Source organism: Capra hircus, chromosome 22 (assembly GCF_001704415.2).
Source record: "Capra hircus breed San Clemente chromosome 22, ASM170441v1, whole genome shotgun sequence".
Taxonomy (NCBI): domain Eukaryota; kingdom Metazoa; phylum Chordata; class Mammalia; order Artiodactyla; family Bovidae; genus Capra; species Capra hircus.
Window position 1 is genome coordinate 57,768,280 of NC_030829.1, and position 26,895 is coordinate 57,795,174.

The 26,895-nt window shown below is 57.2% G+C and overlaps 1 protein-coding gene across 5 annotated transcripts in view; it reads right to left on the reverse strand.

Annotated features, from left to right (window-relative positions):
• Positions 1-26,895, reverse strand: part of SLC6A6 (solute carrier family 6 member 6) — an 81,798-nt gene that overhangs the window by 38,614 nt on the left and 16,289 nt on the right. Inside the window, exon 3 of one of the 5 annotated variants that reach the window (XM_018067229.1) lies at positions 11,010-11,125. The exons of 3 other annotated variants lie outside the window; for them this stretch is intronic. The gene's annotated coding sequence lies outside the window, so the exon portion shown is untranslated. Of the gene's footprint in view, positions 1-11,009; positions 11,126-22,102; positions 22,445-26,895 lie in introns of those variants that run through there. One more of the 5 variants, XM_018067230.1, reaches the window with a different exon arrangement.

The window sequence follows — 26,895 nt, forward strand, 5'->3', positions numbered from 1 at the left end:
GGCTGTCATGTTTTCACGCTCCAGTGTTTCCAAGCATGTGTTTCAGTACTTGGAAACAGGGTTTCCATCAAATACAGACCACGGGAGCTTATGAAATACACTGGCGTCTTCTTAGCCAGTTGCATGCCTGCAGCATCAGGACAGGGATTTGCGCCAGGACAGGACTCTGGAAGGACTCCTGGTAGTTCCCACGAGTCCAGCCCTCATCATCTGTGCTCGGGTCCACCCTGACCCCTGGACCACCCAGGCCCCGGCCCGCTGATTGCCCTGTGGGTTCAGCAAGGGGGCGGGGGCCCAGGGTTATCAAGCCTCTAAGCTGCTCATGCTCACCCTCAGTGGCCCCCTGCTCGGACCTCATCCCAGAAGTCTACAACCAGCTACTGCGGCAACCCCCTCTCTGTACTGCGTCTGGTCCCCGAGTCCTCAGTGTTCCTGGCAGCTTGACCTTGAGAGCAAGAGCATCTGGGTCCCGCCCAGCAGGAGAAGGTGCCTCCTACCCCCATGTGCCAGAGGACCATGAAGACCGGGGAGCTTCAGTCTCCCCGACTTCAGAATGAAAAGGATGAAGGCAGAGGGTGTTGATGCAGAGCCAGCTGCTTGTCTGTATGAGCCAAATGGGTGGCCAGTGCTGACTCTCAGATTCCGGGGTAAAGTCGAGATTTCTAGGTTTCCTGGAGAAACCAGAAGGCGGACCCCACGTTGGACTCACTCCTATGGCGGCCATCCGCTGGACCAGAGGGGGCCATCGCCCTGGTGCACAGGGAAGCTTGCCACCTGGACCTGTCCAGGGGCATCTGAGTCTGCACTGAGTTACAGTGGCATGAGCTGAAAATGCCTTGGTTGCTTCCTTGCTAACAGTCTCCTCCTCAACTAGAACAGAGCCTGCAGGGTGCCGGGACCTGCCTTGCCCATGGCTGGGTGTCCTGAGCTGGTGCACAGTAGGTCGTCAGCTAAGAACGGCTGGGTCGCTGGCTCCCAGAGTAGGTACGCAGGTAGCTGGGGCCCAGTGGCACCCCCCAACTCTGCTGCTTCCCAACCCTGGGATACCGTGGGGCCTGAAGGAGGTCCGGCCGGGCCAGGTGACAACTGCCAAGGACCAAGGGAGGCGAGGAGGGCACGCTGGCCTGGCCCTGGCCCCGGCCCCTGCAGCCAGGCCCTCGGGGGCCGTGCTCGGAGGAGGAGAGGCACGCAAGCACACAGAATCCCCGCTTCCCCCACGCCTCCTTCCTCTCCCTGGCTCGGGGTGGGGGACCCCGATTGTTTCGCTATCTGGCAGTGAGCAGACCGAGAAAAGGCTTCCTGGAGCCGCCGGGCGGCTCACCGGGCCTTCCTCTGTCTCCCGGAGCGCAGACGGCGGGGCATCCGCAGGCCTTTCTTCGCCTGCTCCCCTGGGGCGACGCGGGGTTCTGCCGAGCGCACGGCTACTGTAAAAATAGCCCGAGCGGCCAGCATTGTTCCAGCACGGAGCTCTGCAGCCCCCGATGGTTATCTCTGGGCCCATTGTGGCCCGGCTGGACCGCAGCATAATTGGAGGATGTGGGACTCCACTCCCTCCCGGTAGAGATGTTTTCCAGGGAATGACCCTGGAGTCTCCTCATCAAGACGGGCTGGTGCCGCCCTTTCAGGCTCTCCTTGGATCTTGGGGCCGGAAGGCGCTTCACCAGGTCAGCCAGGCGGAGGGGGTGGTGACTGGTGGCTGCTCATATAGCCTGTGGGCGCTTGCGAAGCCACCCTGAGTCCTGGCTCTGAGCTCTGGACCCAGGCCCATGGCCCCCTCTGGCCCTAGAGAACCCTCGGGAAACGTGTGCGTGCAAAGTCAGTTCAGTCGTGTTCAACTCTTTGCAACCCTCTGGACCGTAGCCTGCCAGGCTCCTCTGTCCATGGGATTTCCCAGGCAAGAATACTGGAGTGGGTTGCCATGCCCTCCTCCAGGGGATCTTCCCGACCCAGGGATCGAACCCGCGTCTCTTATGTCTCCTGCATTGGCAGGCGGGTTCTTTACCACTAGCGCCCCCCGGGAAGCCCTGAAACGTGAGCCAGGGGTCAAAACACAAGCTCCCTGAGCCCCTCGGCTCCAGGCTCTCTGGTGCCACGTAAGATAAGACTTCAGCCCCTCTTTCCCACACTCAGGAACTCATCTTATTGACGCCTGTAGCTGAACCAGGAGCCTGTCATGTCCTGGTGTCTGCGGTGCCCCTACTCCTCATTTCTAAGGTGTCCACGGAGATGTACTTCAGGGACGCCCCCCAACCTGTGGCCGCCCCGTCACAAGCTCGCTGGCCTTTGGGAGCGCACAGCCCAGCCCTGCCCACGCTTTACTCGAGACGCACACATGCCCGGACGAGGTCAGCTGCGGGCAGGCAACCCCGACTCCCCCTCAGAGGGGAGGCTCTTTCCAAGCCCCTCTGGAGCTTCCGACCGGCCCCATACCCGTGGAAGCCCACAGCAGCATGACCCGCAGATGCGGCCTCCGGTACGTTCCTGACATCCACCCACGTGTCTCCATCACCCCGGCAACCAGCTGGCGCAGGCCCCACAGCCCTCCATGGACATCCCCTGCAGCCTCCGCCCAGGTGCCCCCTGCTGCTACTCTGCCCACCCCACCCCTACACTCTGTTCTCAAAACCCCAGCCGGAAGCAACTCACAAAGCACTTTCAGATCCCAATGCCCTCCTACCCAGTGCTCCGTCTCTCCCAGCAGAAGACATCCGCCACAGCCTACTGGATCTCAGCATGGGCCCTTTCTCTGGGACGCTGGCCCCACGGAACCGCTTTGTGTTCAGCCCACTCCTCAGCCTCAGGCTCCCTGCACGGAGGCCTCAGGCCCTCTGCAGGCAGCCTGGACCCTGCAGGAATCAGAGCGTGAGCCCTGGCCTGGAAGCTGAGGGCCATTTCCCAGCTGAGTGACCTCAGGAAAGTTGTGCAACCCCTCTGGGTCCTCAGTGTGTCAAAGTGTGAAGAGGGATAACTGTGGCCACCTCACAGGGATGCTGTGAGGACTGAACAAGGGGGTTCCCAGAGCAAATACCCCTTCACTAGTTATCTGCCAGTATTCCTGGGCTTCCCAGGTGGCTCAATGGTGAAGAATTTGCCTGCCAACCCAGGAGACATTAGACACGCAGGTTCGATCCCTGGGTCAGGAAGAGCCCCTAGAGGAGAACATGGCAAACCGCTCCAGTATTCTTGCCTAGAGACTCCCCACAGACAGCGGAGCCAGGTGGGCTACAGTCCACGTGGCCGCAAAGCGGCAGTATTACCGCCGTCGTCACCACTATAGCTATCACGGGGTCCACTGCCCCTGGGGTATGGAAGGCACTGGTCCTACACAGGGCGAGATCAACAGGGCCCAGAGAGGCCAAGCGGCGCTCCTGAGGTCGTGAAGCCGGGCACGACGGCAATCGCAGCTTTCCGGGGCCCTCAGCTCTGCCCTCAGCGTCGCTTGGCCGGTCCAGCCCGTCCATCCTGGCAGACTCGCCATGCGGCTCACTCACTGCTGGTCGTCACCCGCCAAGAGCGTGCCCCCTGCTTCAGGAAGCACTTGGGGGCGAGCCTGCTCTGCGGGCGGCCCGGCGGCCCGCCGCCTTGCCGGCCAAGTGCTGTTTCCCTTGGCGCCAGGCCCAGGGCTATTCTGCAGCGACCGTGACACATGATTCCCCATTTTAAGAGCTTCCTCTTTGCTCATTACAGCTACAAGTGATCAGAGAATCCGCTCGAACACAGAGGCTTTGGGACCAGACTCCCACATGAGGCTCCTAGTCCCGTGTTGCCAGGGTGGAAGCCAGAACCAGCCGCACCTGAAGACGGATTTGCACGTCACCTCGGCCGCTGCGGCATGCGCTCAGATCTCACCTTGCACCAGCAACGCCGTGGGGTTCCAAGACGCTCCTTGGCTTCCTCCTAATTTCAAGCTACCAGGTTTTGGAGTCCTTGAAGTCTGGGCTGAGCTGCCTATAAACAGTTTTCTATTCCTTCCTCCGGAGAAGGCAATGGCACCCCACTCCAGTACTCTTGCCTGGAAAATCCCATGGATGGAGGAGTCTGGTAGGCTGCAGTCCATGGGGTCACTAAGAGTCGGACACGACTGAGCGACTTCACTTTCACTTTTCACTTTCATACATTGGAGAAGGAAATGGCACCCCACTGCAGTGTTCTTGCCTGGAGAATCCCAGGGACGGGGGAGCCTGGTGGGCTGCCGTCAATGAGGTCGCACAGAGTCGGACACGACTGAAGCGACTTAGCAGCAGCAGCAGCGTTCCTTCCTCAAACACCCTCAGCGCTACAACAGGAATTTTTAGGGCTGTTTTCTTAACGGGGAGTCGAGGCTCAAGCAGGGAAGTGAGTGGGAGGAGGCTGGTGGCAGAGTGCCCAGCTGGTGTGCCCGGTGCTAGAGGCACCGGGGCGAAGGTTACGGGGACCTCTGCAAGGCTTGCCGACAGGGACAGTGAAGCCAGGGGGAAAGGTCTGCGGGGCTGGCGGGGGGCTGGCACCCGCGAGTGCCCCTGCGCCAGCCAGCTGTGTCTTGAACTGAGATGTTGCTCTGGGCCCTCCCCCCAACTCTGCCTCACCTTTCCCTGCAGAATCGGAAGCTTCACAAGTAAACAGTCTCCCACCCAGCTCTCTCCTGTCAAGGACAGTGAGCCAGGTCACAGACCTGACCCGCTATCACAGACTTAACCCCTCAGGAGTCCCTACCAGGTTTTTCAAGTAAGAGAGCAGGGACTTCTTCTCTTTACTTTTTGGGGTACTTCCCCCACCCTAAGAGGGCCTAGCGCACAGCCAGGCTATCTGATTGATCTCTGGGCCTGACCTCTGGGGGTTAGGCCAGCGACTCCCAGGACCGCAGAACGAGGTGGGGAGCTGGACACAGAGCCATTCATGTCACAGGTCGGGAGCTGCCAGCTGCACGGCCCCCAGCCCACTGGGAAACCGTGGGAAGAAGCACACGACTGGGCGCCCTGCCGGCCCTTTCCAGAGCAGGGGTCCCGCCTGCTCTCTCCCTTCCTCGTTCCCCCGACCACTCCAGAGCCCGGTTCTGGACTCACAGAGGCCACGACCCAGCCGTGTGACCTGGGGCAACCAACAGCCTTCTCTGTGCCTCAGTTTCCGCACTGGTTAAAACACTGGGGGTTAAACCTAAAACTCGCCTCATAGAGATCAAACAGAGCGACGCCTGTAAAACATGGGTGCACGGTGCCTGGACATACAAGTGATTAATAAATATTGGCCATTATTGACGAGAACATCTGGCCACGCTGGGACGTGATTCCCTTGTGTGACCTCCTGAGTGTTCAAAGGAAAGGAAAACAAAGGGGGCTCCACTGGCGGGGTGCTGGCGGCCCGCACACTTGCTAGTGTGGACGCTTATCCAGCACTGTGCGAAGCGCTTTGCAAGCATTTTCGGAGTGGGCCCCATCCGTGGGTGCCTTCTGCTGACCGGGCGCAGAGTGGTGAGCTTACTCGCCCAGGGTCACACAGCAAGTGAGAGGCCGCCGGAGCCTCCCATGGCCCCAGGGCTCCTTTGGGCTCTCAAGTCCACGTTCTCAGCCGCTCAGCTGTTTCGGGTCCCTCGCTCTGGATTGGTCACTACGGGAAATCGGGTCCGGTGCTTTTACGGCCGGCTTCAAGCTACCGGGCCGGGCTGACAGTTTAGGGAAGTAGGTGAAGACGAACGGGGAAGTGAGGGCCACAGGACAGACACTGACGGGGCCAGGCCTGGGGACTGGGGCAACAGTCAGCGCCCAGGGTCACAGGGCTCAGCTCAGAGGCTGGGGCGGGGCGAACGGAGCCACGGACTGCAGGCTTCCTCTGGCAGACAGGAAGAGTCTCCTGAACGTCCCTGATAAGCTCCAAAGGGGCTCTTTTCAGCACTGACCCCACGGGCTCAGTGATGAGACGGCCTGGGATCAGTTAAAGTAAGGTCTGCCCCAGCACGCGGCACACATACCATCCTGGCCCTAGAGAATGTTTACAGCTAAGCGCCAGAACAAACCAAGAGGCGTGCTGAGAGCACTATTTCAATACTAGGGATAGCTGTTTTTGAAAAGAAAGTGAAAATAAATTTTAAAGGGTTTTTAAAAATTCTTTTCCATGAAGAGCTACACCTTTTAAAGATCCAATCGTTTGTTTGAATCCTGTAGTCTGTATCCTTCTGTCTTGGTTATCCATTCCTAACTCAGGCTAACTCAAGCATGACAGGGGCTCAAATGCCTCCGGGGACCTGGCAGGCAAAGGACGGGGTCCCGGGGGAAAGGGCCTGCAGAATATGGGAGTCTGGGCTCCAGACGGCAGTTCCCAAGTTCAGCCACCGTGGTCGAGGCTTTTGGGGCTGAGGCCACTGGGGCCAGACCCTCCAAATTCTCAAGAGGTAGTGAATCTGAGGCGTTTGTGCACATACAGCTTCCAATGTCTACAACACACCGTTGGGGGCCTGGCGCCCAGTCTGTCCTCTTTGGTCAGACCTCTGCTCCTGGTCACCCAAGGCAGCCGTGGTGAAGGGCAGGACAGCCTTGGCTGGAGATGCTGACCAGCCCGGCCTCCGAGGTCGGATGGCTCGCCCCCGTGAGGTCATCCAGGAAGCCCAGCATTGTTCTGCCAGGAACCAGGTTGAAACAATGAGCGAGGACTCTGCAGTCCTAGTGAAAGTGAGTTCTGCCTGGAGAATTGTTCTCAGCACGGCAGCTCCCGGGGACAGGCTTTGTGACCTCCTGGGCTCAGCGTCTGTGGGCGCGGCCCTCCCCACCCACCACGGAGACTCACATCTACCCCACCGGAGATCCCCCATGCTGCTGAGAGCACCCCAAGACTGGCTCAGCCTCAGCCTTCAACCTGCAGGAGTGCTGACTTTGCCCCCAGCCTTGCGGAGCCTCCCCATTTCAGATTGGGAAACAGGCTCAGAACAGGGCGGAGGGGGTGGGGAGGGGGGTGCCCGGGGCACAGGGCCACGAGGCCAGGCTGAGAGTTGCCCCTGATTCCAGGCAAGCGGCGCCACTCCAGGACAAGGCGGCCTCTGCACAGGGTAGAGGCCTGTATGTAGGGCGGGTAGTGTTTCTCCACCTGTGCTTTGCAGAGGAAAAAGTGGGCGAGGGTGAGCTGGTTCTGCAGAGGGTTGGCCTCCAGGACAACACCGGGGGCGGTGGGGGGGCAGGATGTGGGCCCGAGGTACAGCCTTCTTCCCCATCACCAGGCCTGCAGGGGGCGGGGGCGGAAGGCGCTGCGGGCAGGCCGTTCTCTGTGGCTGGGCAGGCGGGGGCGGGACAGCCAGCGCTGCCCTTGAGGGGAAGGGCCGCTGGGCACCCAACATGCCCCAAACATGGGCCCCCAGGCACTGGCCCTGGAGGCCGCTGAGTCAGGGCGCAGGGCAGTAGGCGAGGAGTCAAGAGGGCTGGGGCTGGTTCTAGGTCCAGCTCTGCAGGGCCAAACAGTGTCTGGGGAGGAGTGAAGTGTGGGCAGCTCCAGCGAACAGGGAGGAAACTGACCCAGCGCCTCCTCTACTGGGTGCCAGGCGCTGCTCAGGGCCTAGGGCCCGGAGGTGAGCCCCGGAGCTGACATTCCAGAAGGGGACCCAGACGCTAAACACACCCACACACACGAGTAAATATTTACTACGGGCCCCAGGCTGCAGAAGAGAAGACAGACAGGAGGATGAGGACACGGGGAGTTAGGGCCCGCCCCCTCCACCCCGAGCGGGGGAGGTTTTGTAACAGCAGACGCTCCCTGAAGCCTGGCTCTCTCTGGGCAGGCCCTGTGCTAAGCCCTTTCTGGAACCAAGGCATCTATTCCTCTTACGAGCCTGGATGAAGGTATGAGGCTCAGAGAGAGAGAGAGTTGCTTGCCCAAAGTCACACAGCAACGGGCTTCAGGGTCTGCGCCCTTAACCGCACTGAAGCTGGGAATTGCGCGGCAAACATCCGGGGAGTGAGCGGGGTTCTCTGAGCAGGGACGGTGCGTGTGGAGAGGCCACACGGAGCATGGCGAAGGCCAGGTCGGAATGTGGAACTGCCCAGGGCAGAGAGCTTTGGGCTGTCCTAGGGACATGGCCTGGCCCCCTCCTACCCTGAGAGGGATTTGAGCTTGTGCTGGGCTTTCCTCTGCAAGATGCTCCCAGGAGGGAGTTTCTAGTCCTGAGTCCCGCGCCCGCAAGCCCCAGAGCCGCTGGCCTCCTTGGGCAGAGTGGAGCGCCGCTGAGACAGGCTGACACTGTCTTCTGCAAACAGGGGCCGACCAAGGGTGGGCGGCTGGAACTGCCGCCCCGTGGCCAAGGGCCATAACGCGGGGGACCCAGGGGAGAACTCACCCTTGTGAGGCTGGACCGCTGTCCCCTCCGTGGTGGGTAAAGCCCACGGGACTGGCAAGAACCAGAGTTAGCCTGGACCCTACACCATCTGTAGGTTCCAGGGACATGTCACTTCCCGGGACCCCTTCCAGGAAGGGCCCCGCCTGGACTGAGCCCGACCACCTTTCCTGCCCTCAGGATGCTAGTCTCCAGGGACTCGGGGGCTCATTTTGTCATGATGTCGCAGAAACAGTGGTCAAGGAGGACACAGTCTGGTGTCTGCTATGAGCGAGCCTCCAAGGACCCGTGGCTGGCTGGACTGGACCCCCTGGGGGAAGGCGGGGCTCCGGGAACAGCCAGGCTGCAGGGGTCTATCTGGGGGTGGGGTGGGGGGGCTCGGGCCCCAGTGCCACCCTGGAGACTGCCAGGACGGGCAGTGACTGCCACTCGGGTAAAGCGGAGGCCGCTGCCGCTACGGGGGCGCGGGGGGCCTGTCCTGGCGCCTGGGGGTGGTGAGTCAGCAGGCAACGGCCTCCTGGCCCTGACTCACCCACCACAAGCCTGTCACTCTTTCCCCCGCCTGCCTCCCCGCACCCCACCCCCACCCCCACCCTGCCCCAGGCTCTGCCGGAAGTCGAGGTGTAGCTGGTCAACCACGATCCCTAAACGGGCGCTGCTGAACCAGAGATCCTTGCTGGAGGCCACGGAAAAGGAGACTAGAGAAAACAAAGAAAGGCTCGGTTTCCATTTTCTCAAAAAATGTCCCCTTTCAAGCTGGAAGAACCCCTAGAGCCGTCTGCATCTCACCCTGCCAGCGAAGAGCGCACGCAGCCACTCCCCGGCTCTGCACAGATGGGGGACAGACAGACAGACCAGGGCCAGCTAAGGGCTCGCCTGTGGCCCCCCGCCCGCTCAGAGCCGGCCACCCCGACTCCGTCCCCAGGGTTCTGCCGGAAGTCACAGCCCTGGGGACACCCGCCGGGGCCGTGTGTTTGTGGCAAGGCCTTAAGCAAGTCACGGCCATCAGCCTCAGCGTCACCGCATGAAGGACGGCTATCACGTGCAGTCTGCAGGGGTGGACAACTCCCAGCTCACCCATGTCTGTAAACAAGCTCCCCGTCCTCACTGTGCCTCTTTCAATCACGTTTCTCCTCGCCCAGCTCCACACTTCACCTCTGCCTCACTTCAAAGAGAGGTTGCTCCCCGGGGAATGAAACAGCCCGCGATTCAGCTCAGCAGAGGGGGTGGCCCACTAGCACGGCCGCCCCCAGTGCAGAGGGAAGGGGCTGGCTGCCTGCGCTTTCACTTCCTGGGCCTGGAAGTCGCGTTTGAAGCATCCTCCACCACCCAGGGCTTCCCTGGAGGCTCAGATGGTAAAGAATCTGCCTGCGGGGGCAGGGGATGTGAGTTTGGACCCTGGGTCGGGAAGATCCCCTGGAGGAGGAAATGGCCACCCACTCCAGAATGCCTTGCCTGGAGAAGCTCATGGACAGAGGAGCCTGGTGGGCTTCATATAGTCCATGGGGTCGCAAAGAGTCGGACACGACTGAGCAGCTGACACGTCCACTTCCCAGCACCCAGAGTCCCCAGCAGGACGCCCAGGGCCTCTGAGCCGCACAGCCTGCACACCTCGGCTCCTGTGGCTCCCTTGGCCCGGCACACTGTTCCCCGAGTAACCCGCAGGCAACCTCCCCAGACAACGGCCTGGCGGACCCCCGGTCTCCCCCCGGCGCTTTCCCGGATGGCACAGGCCACGTTGCCTCTGCCCCACACTCCCTGGGCCTGCTCCCCCGCAGGCAGCACCAGGCTCGACAAACACGGATATCTGTCAGATGAAACATTTGCGGCTCAGGATGCGGGGGACCCTCGGTGCGGGAGTAAAGCTCTCCCACTTTGCAGTGGTGTGGCCGCCTCGACGAGGGCGAGGGAGCAAAGACGGAGCAAAGGGCAAGAGCAGACGTTCGGGGACGTCCCTGGTGGTGCGGTGGACAGGAATCCGCCTGCCAAGGCAGGAACACGAGTTCGATCCCCAGTCCGGGAAGACCCCACACGCCCTGGAGGAACCGAAGCCCGTGTGCCACCACTACCGAAGCCCGTGCTCCTAGAGCCCGTGCTCCGCAAACAGAGACGCCACCAGGATGAGAAACCCGGGAGCCGCAACAGGGAGTAGTCCCCGCCCGCCAGGGCTAGAGACGAGTCCGCCCGGCAACGAAGACCCAGCGCAACCAAAATAAATAAAAGCTAAAAAAAACGAGGAGCAGGTGTTGAGGACACGGGCAGGGCCGTGGACAGGGGAGGACGGGCCACACTCACCCTCCGCTAGGGACAGAGAGGGGTGTGTCTCCAGCATCTGAGCACAGGACCCCCCTAAAGGGCCAGAACCCCACAAAGCTTTGCTTTTCACTGAGGGATGAGCCCCAAGCCTGCAGGATACCGACTTTCATTAAACGGTATGTTCTCTGAACATGTTCTGAAGAGGATCTGAAGTGAGTTCTCCCTGGTCCCCCTGAGGGTCTGCCCCAGTGCTGGGGGTCCCACGGGAGGACCCTGCACACAGGTCGAAGGCTCTGGGTGGGGCCTTAGGGGTTGTGGCAGGCGTGAACGCGAGCCCACTTTCTAGATGGAGAAACTGAGGCCCCGGACCCACAGCGCATCAGCCGCAGGAGACACAGACGGGCTCCTCACACCCCCAATCCAGTGGAGGCCAGAGGCAAGGGGTGAGGGCCTTATTCCAAACCTGGGTGGACCGCGTTCGTGTCTAACAATGTCAGGTTGGCGGATGTTGGTGCGGTGGCGGCAGCGGCAGCGACTTCCAGGGCTACAAGATGGTGACTATGAGCAGCTACTGCTGGGCTACAAGAGAAGGTCAGCGTTAAAATCCACTCCAGGGCGGGCGGCGGCGGGCTCCAGGGAGGGCTGACCCTCCCCTGTGGCCTTCCCACATGTGCCAACCACCTCCCAGGCTGCCTGGACAGACAGCCGCCACAGCCCCGACCTTCTCACTGCAATCCCCTTAGGCCTCAGCTCACACAGCGCCCCAAGACGAGGCTCCCCGCCGGCCACTGGGGGCTCCCCAGAGGCGTGTCTGGAGCTCTGTTCTAACCGGCTTAGCCAAGCTTGTTTCCGGCAGACCACCCCCGACTCCCCACAACCCGGCCTGCCATGTTGCCCTCAGCTCAAGAACCATCGGTGGTTCCCAGCTGCTTGGAGAACAAGGTCCCCTGCCTATGCAGGAGTTCAGTTCCGAGAGTGCGTTCCCAAGTCCAATTTGTTCGTGAGTCCCACGAGGTTAGCCTAGGAAGACAGCTAACATAATGGGCTATACGGAACCACACTATAATAGGCCTGTGATACTTTTCACACAGATACTGCATTTAAAAAAAAAAAAAAAACACACAAAAAAAATAAAGGAGAGATTTTTAATCTTACGGTACAGTACCCTGAAAGGTACAGTAGCCCAGGGCAACAGCTGGCACAGAGGAGTGGGCACCGAGCCAATGGGCAAGAAGAGCTATGGGTGTGGAGGGGGGCGAAGGCCGCCTGGTCTGTGCAGGGCCGTAAAGGGCACGGGAGCACGGCCGCTTGTGGAGGATGCACGCCTGTGCCAACGTTCACCAGACACGTGAACTCAACTCATGCGACTAGACGTGCGAACGCACGTTTGACCCTGTGGAGGTCTGCAGCCTGCAGGTCGGTACGCAGGGGACTCACTGTCATCCACACTTCCCCACCGGGACCCAAGGCCTGTTATACTCGCCCCATCCCCAGTCTCTGACACCGTACCTCCCCTCTCTGGTCCTGCATGGATCCCGGGGCCGCCTCGTTCTCCCCAGCAATACCCGCTTCCACTCTGCACTTTGCTTGTGGGTTCCCTCATGTTCAGGTGGATCCCACCTGCCTTGAAAGACCTGGCTCAAGTGTCACCTCCTCCAGGAAGCCCTTCATGCCCATGCCACTCTTTCCCTCCCCTCCTCTGGCCAGGGTCACCCTCCCCCGCCCCCACACCCACATTCCCCAGGCACTGGGCTCTTGTTCAGAACTGTGCAGCTTTGGACAAAGTTCAAAGGTCTTCTCAGGAAACCTCAGTTTCTTCTCCTGTAAAATGGGCCTCCTAATCTGTGCAGCCGTCCCTGGGTGATGTCTCTGGGCTCTCGGGCAGGGCTAGCAGATGCCCGGAACCCTCACGGGTGTGTGAACATCGGCGGCACCCGGGGCTCTGGCTGAACAGGCAGGCACCTCCCCGGCCCTCCTAGTGACTGAATCTTCAAAGCTGGTGAAGCAGCCCCCAGGTGAATCTTAGCATCATGTGAGGCCAGGCACAGCGGTGCTAATGGACTGGGAGGCGCTCGGGAAAATGCAAAAGAAAAGCAGCCTATGAAATGGACTCAGCGATGCCGACGTGTGGGAGCGTGTGTGCGTCTACACGTGTGTGTGATCTCTTCTGCCAGACGGAGCAGCCGGGGGCTGGGTCTCATCTCTGCCAGCCCTGGGCCACCCCAAACACCACCTGCCCCAGACCTGGTATTTCCTACTGGCACTGCTCCTTACCGTGTTCTGGGGGACGGGTACTTCTGCCCCGTCCTGCAAAGGAGGAAACGGAGGCTCTGAGAGGAGCCAGGCCTGGCCCAAGATGACCCAGTGAGTGGCAGGCAGCCGGGCCTGAGCCCGGGGCAAGGCCAGCGCTCCGTGTTGCCCGCTGGCTCAGTGAAAAGGGGCCTGAGAGCTCAGGTGAGAGCCAGCAGGTCATTGCTGGGGCCTCTGGGGCAGGGAGCTGAGTGGGCACGTGGGGTCCTGGGGTGGCACGAGCCTCCGAGAGCCCCCAACGTGGGCAAGGGGCACACACACAGGAAGCTGGGAGCTGGCTTTGAGGCCTGGTGAAGGGCAGAGTCCAGCCGAGCGGACCTTGGGCCGCTTCTCCGAGGACAGGGCGTGCAAGGCACGCTGCCTAGGACTTGGGGACCCCTCTGGCCATCGCCCTGGCAGCCATTTTTTTCCAAGGTGGAGGCGGCAGGTGGGGCCTGCCTGAAAGAACCCCGAGTCCCTCAGGTGCCGCTGCCCTCTCCCCCAATCAAGCCCAGAGCCTTGTAGGCCAGTCTGGCCTCTGACAGCTGCTTGATCAAGGCAAGGCCTGCCCTCTCCAGGCTTAGACCCTCCGAGCAGGAGACCCCGCCTGGAGGAGCAGTGTTCTGTCCCTCCCCACACACGTGCACATACATAGCCCTCTTGCCCTCAGGGAAGCAGAAAATAGCGTCGACACACCCTCTGTGCCTCAGTTTACCCACACGTAGAACGAGGGCAGGGGCGGGGCCTGCCTCTTAGGGCCGCTGAGATGAATGGCAGGTATGTGCAGACCGCTCAGAGCAGCACCTGGACCACGTGCGTGCTCGACGTGGTCAAGACGGTGAGCAAAGTCATCTACAGCCTCCCTGAGAGCCGAGGCAGCCTAGACTCGCGGCCAGGGCCCTGCGGGCTGTCTCCCAGGCCTGCTGGGGATTTGACAGATACGCCGAGGAGCCAGGCCCAGGGCCAGCCAGCTCTGAGGCTCGGGGCATCACCTACCACCCCGCTTCCAACTTCCTCTCCCATTCCGTAGGTGGAAGGTGGGACTGAGGGGCCCTGTGTGGGTGCTCCCTGGGATCTGAGCTTGGCTGTGGACACCTCCTCACCTTCCTGGCCTAGTACTGGTGTGGGATTGGAGTGCATCTCAGGCGGCATCCTTTGGACCCTGGGGTGGGGGCGCCTGCCAAGCAGGGGAGGCAGATGTCACAGGGGAGAGGTCTGAACTCGACCGAGAGCAGACACGGCCTTTGCTGCTGAAAAGAAAGGGGCTGCAGCGTCGCCCGACCACCACGTCAGGAACTGCAGACCAAGTTACTCAAATGGGGGCCGAGCAGCCCCCTCCACACTCCGATCACAGTCAGAGACCCTGGGCAGCTGAGAAGAAAATCTCGAGGGAGTGGTGGCCTCGCCGGTGTCCCCCAGGACGGCTGAAGCTGCAGAAATCAGATTCTGTGATCCCTCAGCTCCTGAGAACCTAGAAACCTGAAGGGTCTTAGCTGGAGGTCCCTGGGTATCCAAGATCCCCCTTCTGGCCAACACTGAGAGACAGGTCAGCCTGGGAGCTGCTGCCCGGAGATGAGGAGGCTGAGGCCAGAAGCGGAGGGGCTGGCCTCAAGGAAGGGGCCGGCAGCAGGGAGGTGAGGCAAGGCGCAGGCCTTGGTGCGGTCCCGAGCTCCTACTGTGAGCTGCCCAATGTCAGGGCTGGGCAGCTGGGACAGAGCGGCCTGCAGCCTACGGCACGGTGGGAGGCCAGGCCTGCAACGGAAGGCTGCCCAGGACTCGCTCTCAGACACAGCACCTTCTGACACTACAGCCTTGCTATCTGGAGGTGGGAATTAAAAGCATGTTTCTTTCACAACATTATGGTAAGAGCAGATGGTCACTTCCACAGAATTGCCCTGAAGTGAAATAAGTGTGCTGGCCTGAGGGTGGGCCACTCCTATTCCTAGTGCCAATTCGGCTCCTGACACGTACTAGTTTGTGAAACTCAGCGGCAGCATCTGACCTAGCATGCCCATTTTACAGGTGGGGAAACTGAGGTCCAGGGGGCACCAGCTTCAGGCTCCCAAGTTTCAGCTCTGCACTCTGCACAGCTAGCACCCTTTCCCTCCAGCCCTTACTGTTTGGGGGACCAGGACCAGCTCCTCTCCTTACTGATTCAGGGACCCGTTTCCTATGCTCAGGAATTCCAGAGCCCGAGTCCCACAGAGGCACCTGACCCCAAGGGAAGGCCCTGCCTCTTCACCCAGCGACCTACCTGCGGTCAGCTCAGGGGCCAAGAGGCTCCATCATGCAAGGATTTGGGCTGAGGAGGTGGGTAAACAGAGGGTCCCACTGGTGGTCTGGGGTGGGTGACCTGGGTGAGTTCCAGGCAGGGGAGCCATGACCTGCTCCAAGCTGGACGCCTCTGAGGAAGACCCTGCTCCCGCCAGGCCCCCAGTGGGACCACTGGGCTGGAACCTGACCCGGAGGCCTCCCACATGCGTCCCTTGCTCCCCCTCTGAGGCAGTCTCCCTGAACACCGTCTCCGAGGCAACTGCCGCTCCTGGAACCCTCACAAGCCTGGGCCACAGAAGGCAGCCCAGTGTGGCTCTAAGGGGACAGAGGCTCTGTGAGCAAACAGAGACGCAGGCGGAAACGTGTGGCTGACTCACCCAAGGCACTGGAAAATAGGACGCATCGGCGATCTGAGATGGTACAGTTGTCCGGCACCTTGGCTCCAGGCCTCAGAATATCTGCTCGTGAGGTCACAATGGCCCTTCCAGCACCACCGAGGTGCCTGGAGACTACGTCCTCCAGAAAAATGCCACCAGTTGGGAACGTCTCTTGGCAAAACTAGGGTCAGAGGGGTCTCCTCCATCACAGCACTCACCATCTCTGTACAGCATCACCTGTGAGGCTCCAGACTGTCACAGCTTGGTGCATTTCTATAGCTCATTCCAGGCCCTGGAACGCACATCACCACTTCTCCATCCTCAAAATGCCACCTCCTCCAGGAAGACTTCCCTGACCATCCCCTCCCTGCCCATCTCCAGTGGAATAAGGTGGTCATTCCTCAGCTGTAATCCTGGCCTCTTCCTCCCCTCATCTGGGTGCTCTAGGGCAAGCGACCCGCCTTCTTCCAGGCAGCAGCGAATGAGGACCCTGGAAAAGCACTGTCATAGCAACCCTTTGTGCTAATTCCAACTGTTCTGACATCCTGGAAACAATAATTGTGGCTGATATTATGTGTCAAGATCTACAAGACCTTCTAGAACTAACACCCCCAAAAGATGTCGTTTTCATTATAGGGGACTGGAATGCAAAAGTAGGAAGTCAAGAGATACCTGGAGTAACAGGCAAATTTGGCCTTGGAGTACAACATGAACCAGGGCAAAGGCTAATAGAGTTTTGCCAAGAGAACGCACTGGTCATAGCAAACACCCTCTTCCAACAACACAAGACTCTACAGATGGTCAACACCAAAATCAGATTGATTATATTCTTTGCTGCCAAAGATGGAAAAGCTCTATACAGTTAGCAAAAACAAGACTGGGAGCTGATTGTGGCTCAGATCATGAACTCCTTATTGCCAAATTCAGACTGAAATTGAAGAAAGTGGGGAAAACCACTAGACCATTCAGGTATGACCTAAATCAAATCCCTTACGGTTATATAGTGGAAGTGACAAATAGATTCAAGGGATTAGATCTGATAGACAGAGTGCCTGAAGAACTATGGACGGAGGTTCGTGACATTGTACAGGAGGAAGTGATCAAGACCATCCCCAAGAAAAAGAAATGCAAAAGGCAAATGGTTGTCTGAGGAGGCCTTACAAATAGCTGAGAAAAGAAGAGAAGCTAAAGGCAAGGAGAAAAAGAAAGCTATACCCATCTGAATGCAGAGTTCCAAAGAGCAGCAAGGAGAGATGAGAAAGCCTTCCTCAGTGATCAATGTAAAGAAATAGAGGAAAACAATAGAATGGGAAAGACTGGAGATCTCTTCAAGAGAATTAGAGAGACCACGGGAACATTTCATGCAAAGATGGGCACAATAAAGGACAGAAATGGTATGGACCTAACAGAAGCGGAAGGTATTAAGAAGAGGTGGCAAGAAGACACAGGAAAACTATACAAAAAGGATCTTCATGATCCAGATAACAACAGTTGTGTGATCAGTCACCTAGAGCCAGACATTCTGGAATGTGAAGTCAAGTGGGCCTTAGGAAGCATCATTACAAACAAACTTAGTGGGGGTGATGGAATTCCAGCTGAGCTATTTCAAATCCTAAAGGATGATGCTGTTAAAGTGCTACACTCAATATGCCAGCAAATTTGGAAAACTCGGCAGTGGCCACAGGACTGGAAAAGGTCAGTTTTCATTCCAGTCCCAAAGAAGGGCAATGCCAAAGAATGCTCAAACTACTGCACACTTGCACTCATCTCACACGCTAGCAGAGTAATGCTCAAAATTCTCCAAGACAGGCTTTGATAGTAGGTGAACCCTGAACTTCAGATATTCAAGCTGGATTTAGAAAAGGCAGAGGAACCAGAGATCAAATTGCCAACATCTTCTGGATCATAGAAAAAGCAAGAGAGTTCCAGAAAAACATCTATCTCGGCTTTATTGACCATGCCAAAGCCTTTGTGTAGATCACAACAAACTGTGGAAAATTCTTCAAGAGATGGGACTACCAGACCACCTGACCTGCTTCCTGAGAAATCTGTATGCAGGTCAGGAAGCAATAGTTAGAACTGGACATGGAACAACGACCAATTCCAAATTGGGAAAGGAGTATGTTAAGCCTGTATATTGTCACCCTGCTTATTTAACTTCTATGCAGAGTACATCATGAGAAACGCCGGGCTGGATGAAGCACAAGCTGGAATCAAGATTGCCGGGAGAAATATCAATAGCCTCAGATACACAGATGACACCACCCTTATGGCAGAAAGTGAAGAAGAACTAAAGAGCCTCATAATGAAAATGACAGAGGAGAGTGAAAAAGCTGCCTTAAAACTCAACATTCAAAAACTACAATCATGGTATCTGGTCCCATCACTTCATGGCAAATAGATGGGGAAACAATGGAAACAGTGAGAGCCTTTATTTTGGGGGGGCTCCAAAATCACTGCAGATGGTGACTGCAGCCATGAAATTAAAAGCCTCCTGCTCCTTGAAGAAAAGTTATGACCAACCTAAACAGCATATTAAAAAGCAGAGACATGACTTTGCTGACAAAGGTCTGTCTAGTCAAAGCTATGGTTTTTCCAATAGTCATGTATGGATGTGGGAGTTGGACTATAAAGAAAGCTGAGCGCTGAAGAATTGATGCTTTTGAACTGTGGTGTTGGAGAAGACTCTTGAAAGTCCCTTGGACTGCAAGGAGATCCAACTAGTCCATCCTAAAGGAGATCAGTTCTGGGAGTTCATTGGAAGGACTGATGCTGAAGCTGAAACTCCAATACTTTGGCCACCTGATGCAAAGAACTGACTCACTAGAAAAAACCCTGATGCTGGGAAAGATTGAAGGCAGGAGGAGAAGGGGGCGACAGAGGATGAGGTGGTTGGATGGCATCACTGACTCAACGGACACAAGTTTGAGCAAGCTCCGGGATTTAGTGATGGACAGGGAGGCCTGGCGTGCTGCAGTCCGTGGGGTCACAAAGAGCCAGACACGACTGAGTGATTGAACTGAACTGAAGTGATCATGTGTCTGGCACTGCTGGGGACTCGATATGATTCCAGCCAACAGTGACTTTAAAAAGTCATGCTAAACATTTTTCTTCTTTTAATCACTTTTCACTGCTTATCGCTGCTCGCTTTTCTTCTATAGCCAGTCCAAAGGTAATGGGACTTTAAAGCATTTTCAGAGAGCCTAAGAGAAGAAAATGCGCTGTTGAAATGACTCAAATGTATGGAAAAAATCCTCTAGCTGCACAGTCAGTTCCAGAGAGAAATACCAGCTCCCTGGGCTGAGCTCCCGGGTGTCTGGGGTGTCACCTGGCACCTGGGTTCTGTATTTCATCTGGTCCTTACCAACCACCCTATGGGATGAAGGATCTTACCCACCTCTGTGGCTCAGAGAGATGGGTCGATTTCACCAGGTGGCCCAGCCAGGAAAGGCAGGACTTGAGGGCCCCGAGTCCTCAACCACAGGGCTCTGGGGCATCTCCTGGCCATGATCTTGAATTTTAGGAGGGACCCCTCTTCACCTGACACAGAAGGAAACTGAGGCCAGTAAGAGGTAGGGATGGCATTTTGAAAATTCACCAGCTAGGATTAGAACTAGGGTTAGACTCTTGAGAGTCCCTTGAGCTGCAAGGAGATCAAACCAGTCAATCCTAAAGGAACCTGAATATTCAATGGAAGAAATGATGCTTAAATTGAAGCTCCAATACTTTGGTTACCTCATGCGAAAAGCTGACTCATTGGAAAAGACCCTGATGCTGGGAAAGATTGAAGGCAGGAGGAGAAGGGGGCAACAGAGGATGAAATGGTTGGATGGCATCACCGACTCAACACACAAGTTTGAGCAAACTCTGAGAGACAGTGAAGGACAGGGAAGCCTCGCATGCTACAGTCCACGGGGTCACAAAGAGTCAGACACAACTGAGCGACTGAATAACAACAGGATTAAAATCCAGGTCTCTTGAGTGGGCCCAGGTCACACACGTCTTCATGACTAGGACCCAGTGGCCTCAACCACAGAACCGCAGTGACCACAGCCTCGCAGGGTGCTGAGTCTGGACCTTCCCGTTTAATCCTGTACACCTGCTGGGCTGGGGAAATACCAGCCCCTCAGGCCAGCAACAGCTTTTAACGCTTTAAACTCAGACTGTCCTGATCTAAGGTCCGCGGACGGGCTAACCTCAGTGAACTGATGAGAGGAAGAGGGTGTGCGGGGGCGCTGTCTGCCAGCCCGCACCCTTTCTGGACGTGGTGCCCCCCCACCTGCCTGCATCTCAGCCCTGAGAGCACCGCCCTCACCTCCTCTGAGCGGGCTCACCCTCCCCCCTCCCCCGCAAAGCGTCCCAAGCACTGCAGTCCGGGACTCAGTTTATTCACCCTGTGCAGAGTCTGGGCCATCTGAGGGGCAAGGACAGCCGAGATCAGGGCCAGAGCTATTAATGCCTGAGACACCTGTTGACCCGTTTCCCTGACTCACCTCTCTGTTCCATCAGTCGGTTCCTGCTGACCCCCAGCTGGCCGAGGTGTATATACGGTCAATGGAGAGGAAGGACCCACGTGGCCTCTCCAGCTTTGTTCTCTGAATTCCCTACGAGTGAGCCTCCTGCCTCCCCCGCCCCAGCCCCGCCCATGAGACTCTGTTCCCCAAACACCCTTTGCCTCATTCTACTTCTGCCTATTTTGAGCCACCGTCAGAGACTGCAGCTGGAGCCCAGCTCTGTCCCTGATCAGCTGCAAGTCTGCCTCATCTCTTCCCCTCAGGGCCTCAGCTGCATCATCTGTAAAATGGGTCACCTCACGTTACCCAAGGGCAGGTACCAGGAAGTGCCTCAGTGTGTGCCTGGCTCTGTTTGCAGGAGAAACAGTTTGTCCCTGCATTGCATGGAGCTAATCAGCACACACGGACTGCACCCCTCGTTAGCATCATCCAGTGAAATGCTGGGAGAGGCAGAAGGGAACACCCAGGGCTGGTCTGTCAGGCAGAGAAAATACCAAATAAACACTTTCTCCATCGGGTGTCCTATGTCCAGCCAGGAGCCGAGCCCGCCTGGCACCACCATTCCCTCCCAAGGCACTTCGCACACTCCCAAAACCCTGTGAGTCAGCAGAACCAGGTTAGACGTCTCATCAGAGTGGTCTCCTCTTGGGACCTCTGACCATGCCAGTGAGGCTCCTACAAGCGGGTCTGGGTGAGGGCTGGGTTTGTCTGTTTCTCTTTCTGTGCAGAAGCCTGCTGTGAAAACAACTCCACAGTCACCACCTTGAAGGGCCATCGGGGAACACTAAGTAAGGATCGGATCCAGGCTGGTCCCCAAAGTGAGCAAAGAGCCAGCAGGGACCTTGGGGTCACCAGGCGAGACCATTACCCACACGGCTCCTTGCATGCCCCCTGAACATGCAGCCCAGCCACCCAGCCCCCAGGTCCCCGGGGTCTCGAATGCCACGTCACGCTCAGCCGGCCCTTCCATGCGCGGCTTCCTCACCAGGCACACCCTTCCCGTCTTGTGCCCACCTGGCATGCTTTGTCACTCGAGGCCTCTGCGAAAGCTCTTTGAACTTTGAGTGCCCGAGCATCTTCAAGAGACCCCGCCGATGGACACCCGACTTGCAGCATCTCCCCGCTGGCCAGGCGGTTCCTAAGCTAGACAGAGTGAGGCTCATCTCTGGGGACCCAAGGCCCAGCATGGTCCCTGACCCACAGGAAAAGTCCATCACTTCCTGACAACTGAATGAACAGACTTTCAATTCTCAGTTTTCAGATGCTTACAGGTTTTCCCCAAACTTTCCCTGACATAAAACGTTCTTACCTGGGCCTTCCCCTGACTTGGCAGGGCTGGTTTGCAAAACATGCAAATTTCTTAAATGGACTAGAAGGGACAAAGAGAAGACAAAGGCCTGCCCCTCTCTGTGCCCTTAAGTTGGGAGCTGATGTACCTACACAAAGTGATGGACGTTAAGAGAACCAATCTTCGTAACTGTTTCATAATACGCCTAAATCAAGCCATGACGCTAGACATCTGAAACTCATGCACTGATGTCATTTAGTCCCAATAAAACTAGGAAAAAAAAACCCAGCAAAATTTGATGCGATTTACATGTTCGCACAGGCTTACCTGCTGGACTGTAAAATTCTAAAACACGGACGCTATGTCTTCCTTATATTTGTATCCCCAGCACTTGTCATGATGCTTATGAATATGACATAAAAGTAATTTATTTAATAAAGTCAGGGGGACCCTTCTCCCCAGAAGCCCTGCAGGCTGGGTCCCCAGCCATGGCGCGCTCAGCCCCAGCCACGTGGGGGTCCAGGGTGTCGGGAATCAGTGCCTGGAAGCAGCCACCTGGGACACGCCACGCGTTTCCCCTTCTGTCTCTTTTAGAGCAAGAGACGTCACCTTGTGTCTGCTCCATTTAGTGTGACTAACCCCATCCTGAAAGCTGGAGTGTCCTCTATCACAGCCGGTACTTAGAAGTCACGCTGATAAATCATTACCTCAACTTTTTTAACACACCAGGCTGCTTTCTCCTACGTGCGCCGGTTACCCCAGTGGGCATCCCCACCTCAGCCCCCCTTTGACAGGTGAGGCAACGGAGACTCACAAGGGGGATGGGACACTCCTGAGGTTGCACAGCCAGCAAGCAGCGGTAGGGGGGAGACGCCAACGTCAACGTGCTGTGTGACCTTGGGCAGGGTGCCGTGCCCCTCAGATGTTCCTGCCTTTTATCTGGCGACCTCCTCTGGAGGGTCTTGATGTGTGATCGCCCACCTCCACTCATTACACAGCACAAGACCACGAAACCCCGGAAATACGGGATCAAACACTCTGGGTGCCTGGTTGGGAAGAGCGAAAAGCAGAAGTGTCAGTCATTCAGTTGTGTGGACTCTCTGCGATCCCGTGGACTGTGGTCCGCCCGGCTCCTGCGTCCATGGGCTTCTCCAGGCAAGAGTACTGGAGTGGGTGGCCCTTCCCTTCTCCAGGGGATCTTCCCGACCCAGGGAGCGAACCTGGGTCTCCTGCATTGCAGGTGGATTCCTCACTGTCTGAGCCACCGGGGGAGCCCGCTGGTCTGAAAACCACCTAGACACGAATGGCGCCACTTGGGACTCAACGGTCACCACCTTCCTTAGTCCTGGTCCTTTCTTCCCACCCAGAGGAAACCTCTTGTCCAGTGGTTGCAGAGACCTTTCCCAGTCTTCTCAGCCTCCCGTCTTTTCCCCTAGTTTTTCCAAAGCAGGTGTCTGCTCCCAAAGGGGGTCCGGATGGCCCACATGCAGGCCTTCTCCCCTCCCGCCCCCGACAGACATTACTAACCCATCACGGCTTCCTTCCCACTGAGCAGGACTCAGCCTGGGATTCCTCATCAGAACCAGGTGTCTCTGGGCCTCAGGGACTTAACACAGGAGAGAAAGGCAGGGTAGGGAGGTGGTCAGGGGCGGGCAGATGCCAGAAAGAATCACGTGGCGGCGAGACAAGCAGAAGCTCACGGTACTTGACCCTGAAAACATGCCTGAGAGCCGCAGTGAGGGCAGGCCTGAGCAAGGCAGCCTGGGTCCCGGGGGACTCTCAGAGCTGGGGAGAGGGGAGGGGGAGAGGCAGGGGTGGGGGGAGACTTGGGGGGTGAGGAGGGGAGGGGTCCCCACGTGAAGCCCCATGGAGGGCGGGCCAGGCTGCCGTGGGGGCGGCCCCCTTCCTGAGGATGCAGACCCTGAGGGGCAGCATGCTTTCAGCTCTCACAGAGAACACCCCGCTCACAGAGGGGGACCCCTCACACTTGGCCACCAGCTCTGAAACGGCAGAGCTGACGTCCGCCAGCAAAGCTCAGCACAGCTACCCCAGGGCGGTGATTACAGGGCAGGCCCGGGGCCCAGAGAAGGGGAGGGACTTGTCTGAGGTACCCAGCAAATGGGTAAATAAAGGAGGTGCTAGACGGGACTGCCCCTGGGGAGCCAGGCTGACCGGGCCCGGGGCTGGGAGGTGCCCATTTTGCTTTAGGAGCCTGGGTTTCTGGACTTGCTGTCTGCTGGCTGAGCACAGACTAACAGATAACAGTATCTTCCAGAAACCGCTCAGGTTTCACCGCGGTGAGAGGCTCTGGTGTTTGAAAGGCCCTGTCAGCTTCTGTGATCTTGCGATGTATAATTGGAAAGATAAAGTTGGTCTTCATCCCAGGTTCCAGCAGAGACTTCCTAAAACCCGAGGAATTTCTTAAGTGGTGAGAGCGATCAAGGTGTCTTTTGTTATGTTAATGAGGCGACCTCAGAGGCGGCTAAAGAAGGGGGCCTGGTTGCCAGGAGAACCCGCCTGTGATTAGAGGGCTGGAATTTTCAGTCCCGCGACCCCCCAGCCCTGGGGAAGGGAGAGGGGCTGGAGGTGGAATCAATCACGCCTAGGTGATGAAGCCTCCAGAAAATCCCAAAAGGACAGGGTTTGGGGAGCTTCTGGTTGGTGAACACAGGGAGATTTGGGGACACAGAAAGGGCACGGAGAGGGCATGGAAGCCCTGCGCTTTCCCCACGCCTTGCCTGTGGGTCTCTCTCATCTGCTTCCTGTGTTACGCCTTCAGTCTGAAAACGGTGATTCTCTGAGGTCGCTGAGCTGTTGGAGCCAATTAATCCAACTCAAGGAGGGGGTCGTAGGAGCCTTGGAGTCCTAGCCATTCAGGCTGAAGGGTGTGTGTTTTTTGGGGGGGGCGTCTGGTGGGACTGAGCCCTTCCCTGGGGAATCTGAGCGTCTACCACGGGAGTTTGAGCAAAGTCCAAGAGACAGTGAAGGACAGGGGCGCCTGGTGTGCTGCAGTCCACAGGGCCACAAAGAGTCGGACACGACTGAGCGACCGGAGCAGCGTCAGTACTGACTCAGGCTGCGGGACGCTCAGCCGGCGTTGAACTGCTTGGTGCTGCTGGGGGAAGAACCGCACATGTTAGAGGAATCAGCTCTCTCCTAGAAGAAATCCCAGTGTGATCCCTGGTGGGGCTCAGAGCTGAGACGGGAAGATGCATCCAAGGAATCTCCTCTCAGCCTGAAACCCCGAGGTCTGGGGGCTTCCCAGCAGCTCTGACTTCGACTAGAAGCCGAAGCCGTGGCTCACCCCAGGCTCTGTCCCGAAATGCGCTGACCTCAAGCGGGCCACCGCCGCCTTCAGCCCCACGTCTTCTCCCCTGCTGCAAGGGGACAGTAAGAACCACGCGGTATGACAACGCAAGTACTACAGGTGGGAGGCCTTTCTGAGAACTGCAAATGGCTGCACACACGATTGTCCGTGTGCTCAGCCTGCCCTGATGTATCAACAATAGTAGCAGCAAGAGGAGGACCAGTTACAGTAAGTACCACCTGCAGTCACCGCCCTGCGTGGGCTGCTGTGCCGAGAACTTCCCCAGTTTTTCTCCCCTGATCCTCCCAACAACCGGAGAAGGGAGATTCTGTATCACCTCTATGTTGACTGAAGACCCTGGGGCCCAGAGAGGTTAAACGACAGGCCCTGGGGCAGAGGCCAAAAGACATTTACAAGGGCTCCGGCGATTAAGAATCCATCTTGCGATACAGTGGACATGCGTTAGATCCCCGGTCCAGGAAAATTCCATACGCTGCGGAGCACCTGAGCCTGACCGCCGTGACTAAGACCCGTGCAGCCAAGTAAACACAACAAATATTTTAAAACACACGTGTGCTGTATGTGCTAAGTCGCTTCAGTCATGCCCAACTCTTTGCCACCTTATGGATGGTAGCCCGCCAGGCTCCTCTGTCCATGGGATTCTCCAGGCAAGAATACTGGAATAGGTTGCTGTTCCCTCCTCCAGGGCATCTTCCCAACCCAGAGATTGAACCCACGTTTCTTATGTCTCCTAGCATTGGCAGGCGGGTTCTTTACCACTAGTTCAGTTCAGTTCAGTCGCTCAGTCATGTCCGATTCCTTGTGACCCATGGACTGCAGCACACCAGGCCTCCCTGTCCATCACCAACTCTCAGAGTCTACTCAAACTCATGTCTGTTGAGTCGGTGATGCCATCCAACCATCTCCTCCTCTGTCGTCCCCTTCTCCCGCCTTCAATCTTTTCCAGCATCAGGGTATTTTCCAATGAGTCAGTTCTTTGCATCAGGTGACCAAAGTACCGGAGTTTCAGCTTCAACACCAGTCCTTCCAATGAACATTCAGGACTGATCTCCTTTAGGATGGACTGGTTGGATTTCCTTACCACAGTGCCATCTCATATATATAAAGACATTTACACTCAGACTCACTGTGAGACTAGGTCTTAAACATATCTCCCCTCTCTCTAAAGAGTGTATTTATCAGCCTTGGAGGAGGAGGTCTAGGATTCACAGCATTTTTGTTTCCTGAGTTCTTATGTTCTTCCCCAGAAAAGGAAGGCTGGTAGACTGGGAGCAGCACCTCTGGGATGAAAGTGAGCGCGGAAGTGAAAGTCACTCAGTCGTGTCCAACTCTCCGGGACCCCATGGACTTATGGGATTCTCCAGGCCAGGATACTGGAGTGGGGAGCCATAAACTTCTCCAGGGGAGATTTCCAACCAGGGGTCAAACCCAGGTCTCCTACATTGCAGGCAGATTCTTTACTAGCTGAGCCAGCAGGGAAGCCCAAGAATGCTGGAGTAGGCAGCCAATCTCTTCTCCAGGGGATCTTCCTGACCCAGGAATTGAACCGGGGTCTCCTGCATTGTAGGCGGATTCTTTACCAGCTGAGCTACCAGGGAAGCCCCCTCCTCTGGGATGAATTGGTCTAAATCTTCTGTCCCCTAAGACCCTGAAGGTACATTCCCCAGGGACGAGCCACCTCTCAAGGACTGCGGTTGTCACTGATGACAGTAGGGTAGTTTCTGGCAAGTCAATAATTTGGCATCAAGTGCCAACATCTTAAAAATGCACAGCCCCTTCAGGCTAGACATTCCAATTTCCTGACCAGGCCAACGCGCAAAATGTCTGCTTCCTACAGTCTTGCGAGACGAAAAGTTCTGGAGACCGCCGACAGTGTGAGCACGCTTAACACGACTGAAATGTCGGCTTAAAGCGGTTAGGGCTGCAGACTTTACGTTAAGTGTATTTTACCACAATTAAAAATAGAGGAACAAAAAAAAGGGTGTTCACAGCAGAGCAGTTTTCAAGAGAGAAACTGCACATGGCCCGTCTCTCCTCACTAGGGGGTTACTTAAAGAAATGACAGGTTACCCAAACAAATGAAAACAAACCAGAACAGGGGGTGTGCAAACTGCACCCCTCCTGCCCCCGCCAGATTCAGCACCGCTTTTGCAAATAAAGTTTTATTGGCACAGAGCTCCACCCACCCTTTGCCTGTTGTGTCGGCTGGGTTCTAGCTGCAAGAGCAGAGGTGGGAGCACACGGCCCCCAAGCCCACAGCACATCCTGGCCAAGCCTTT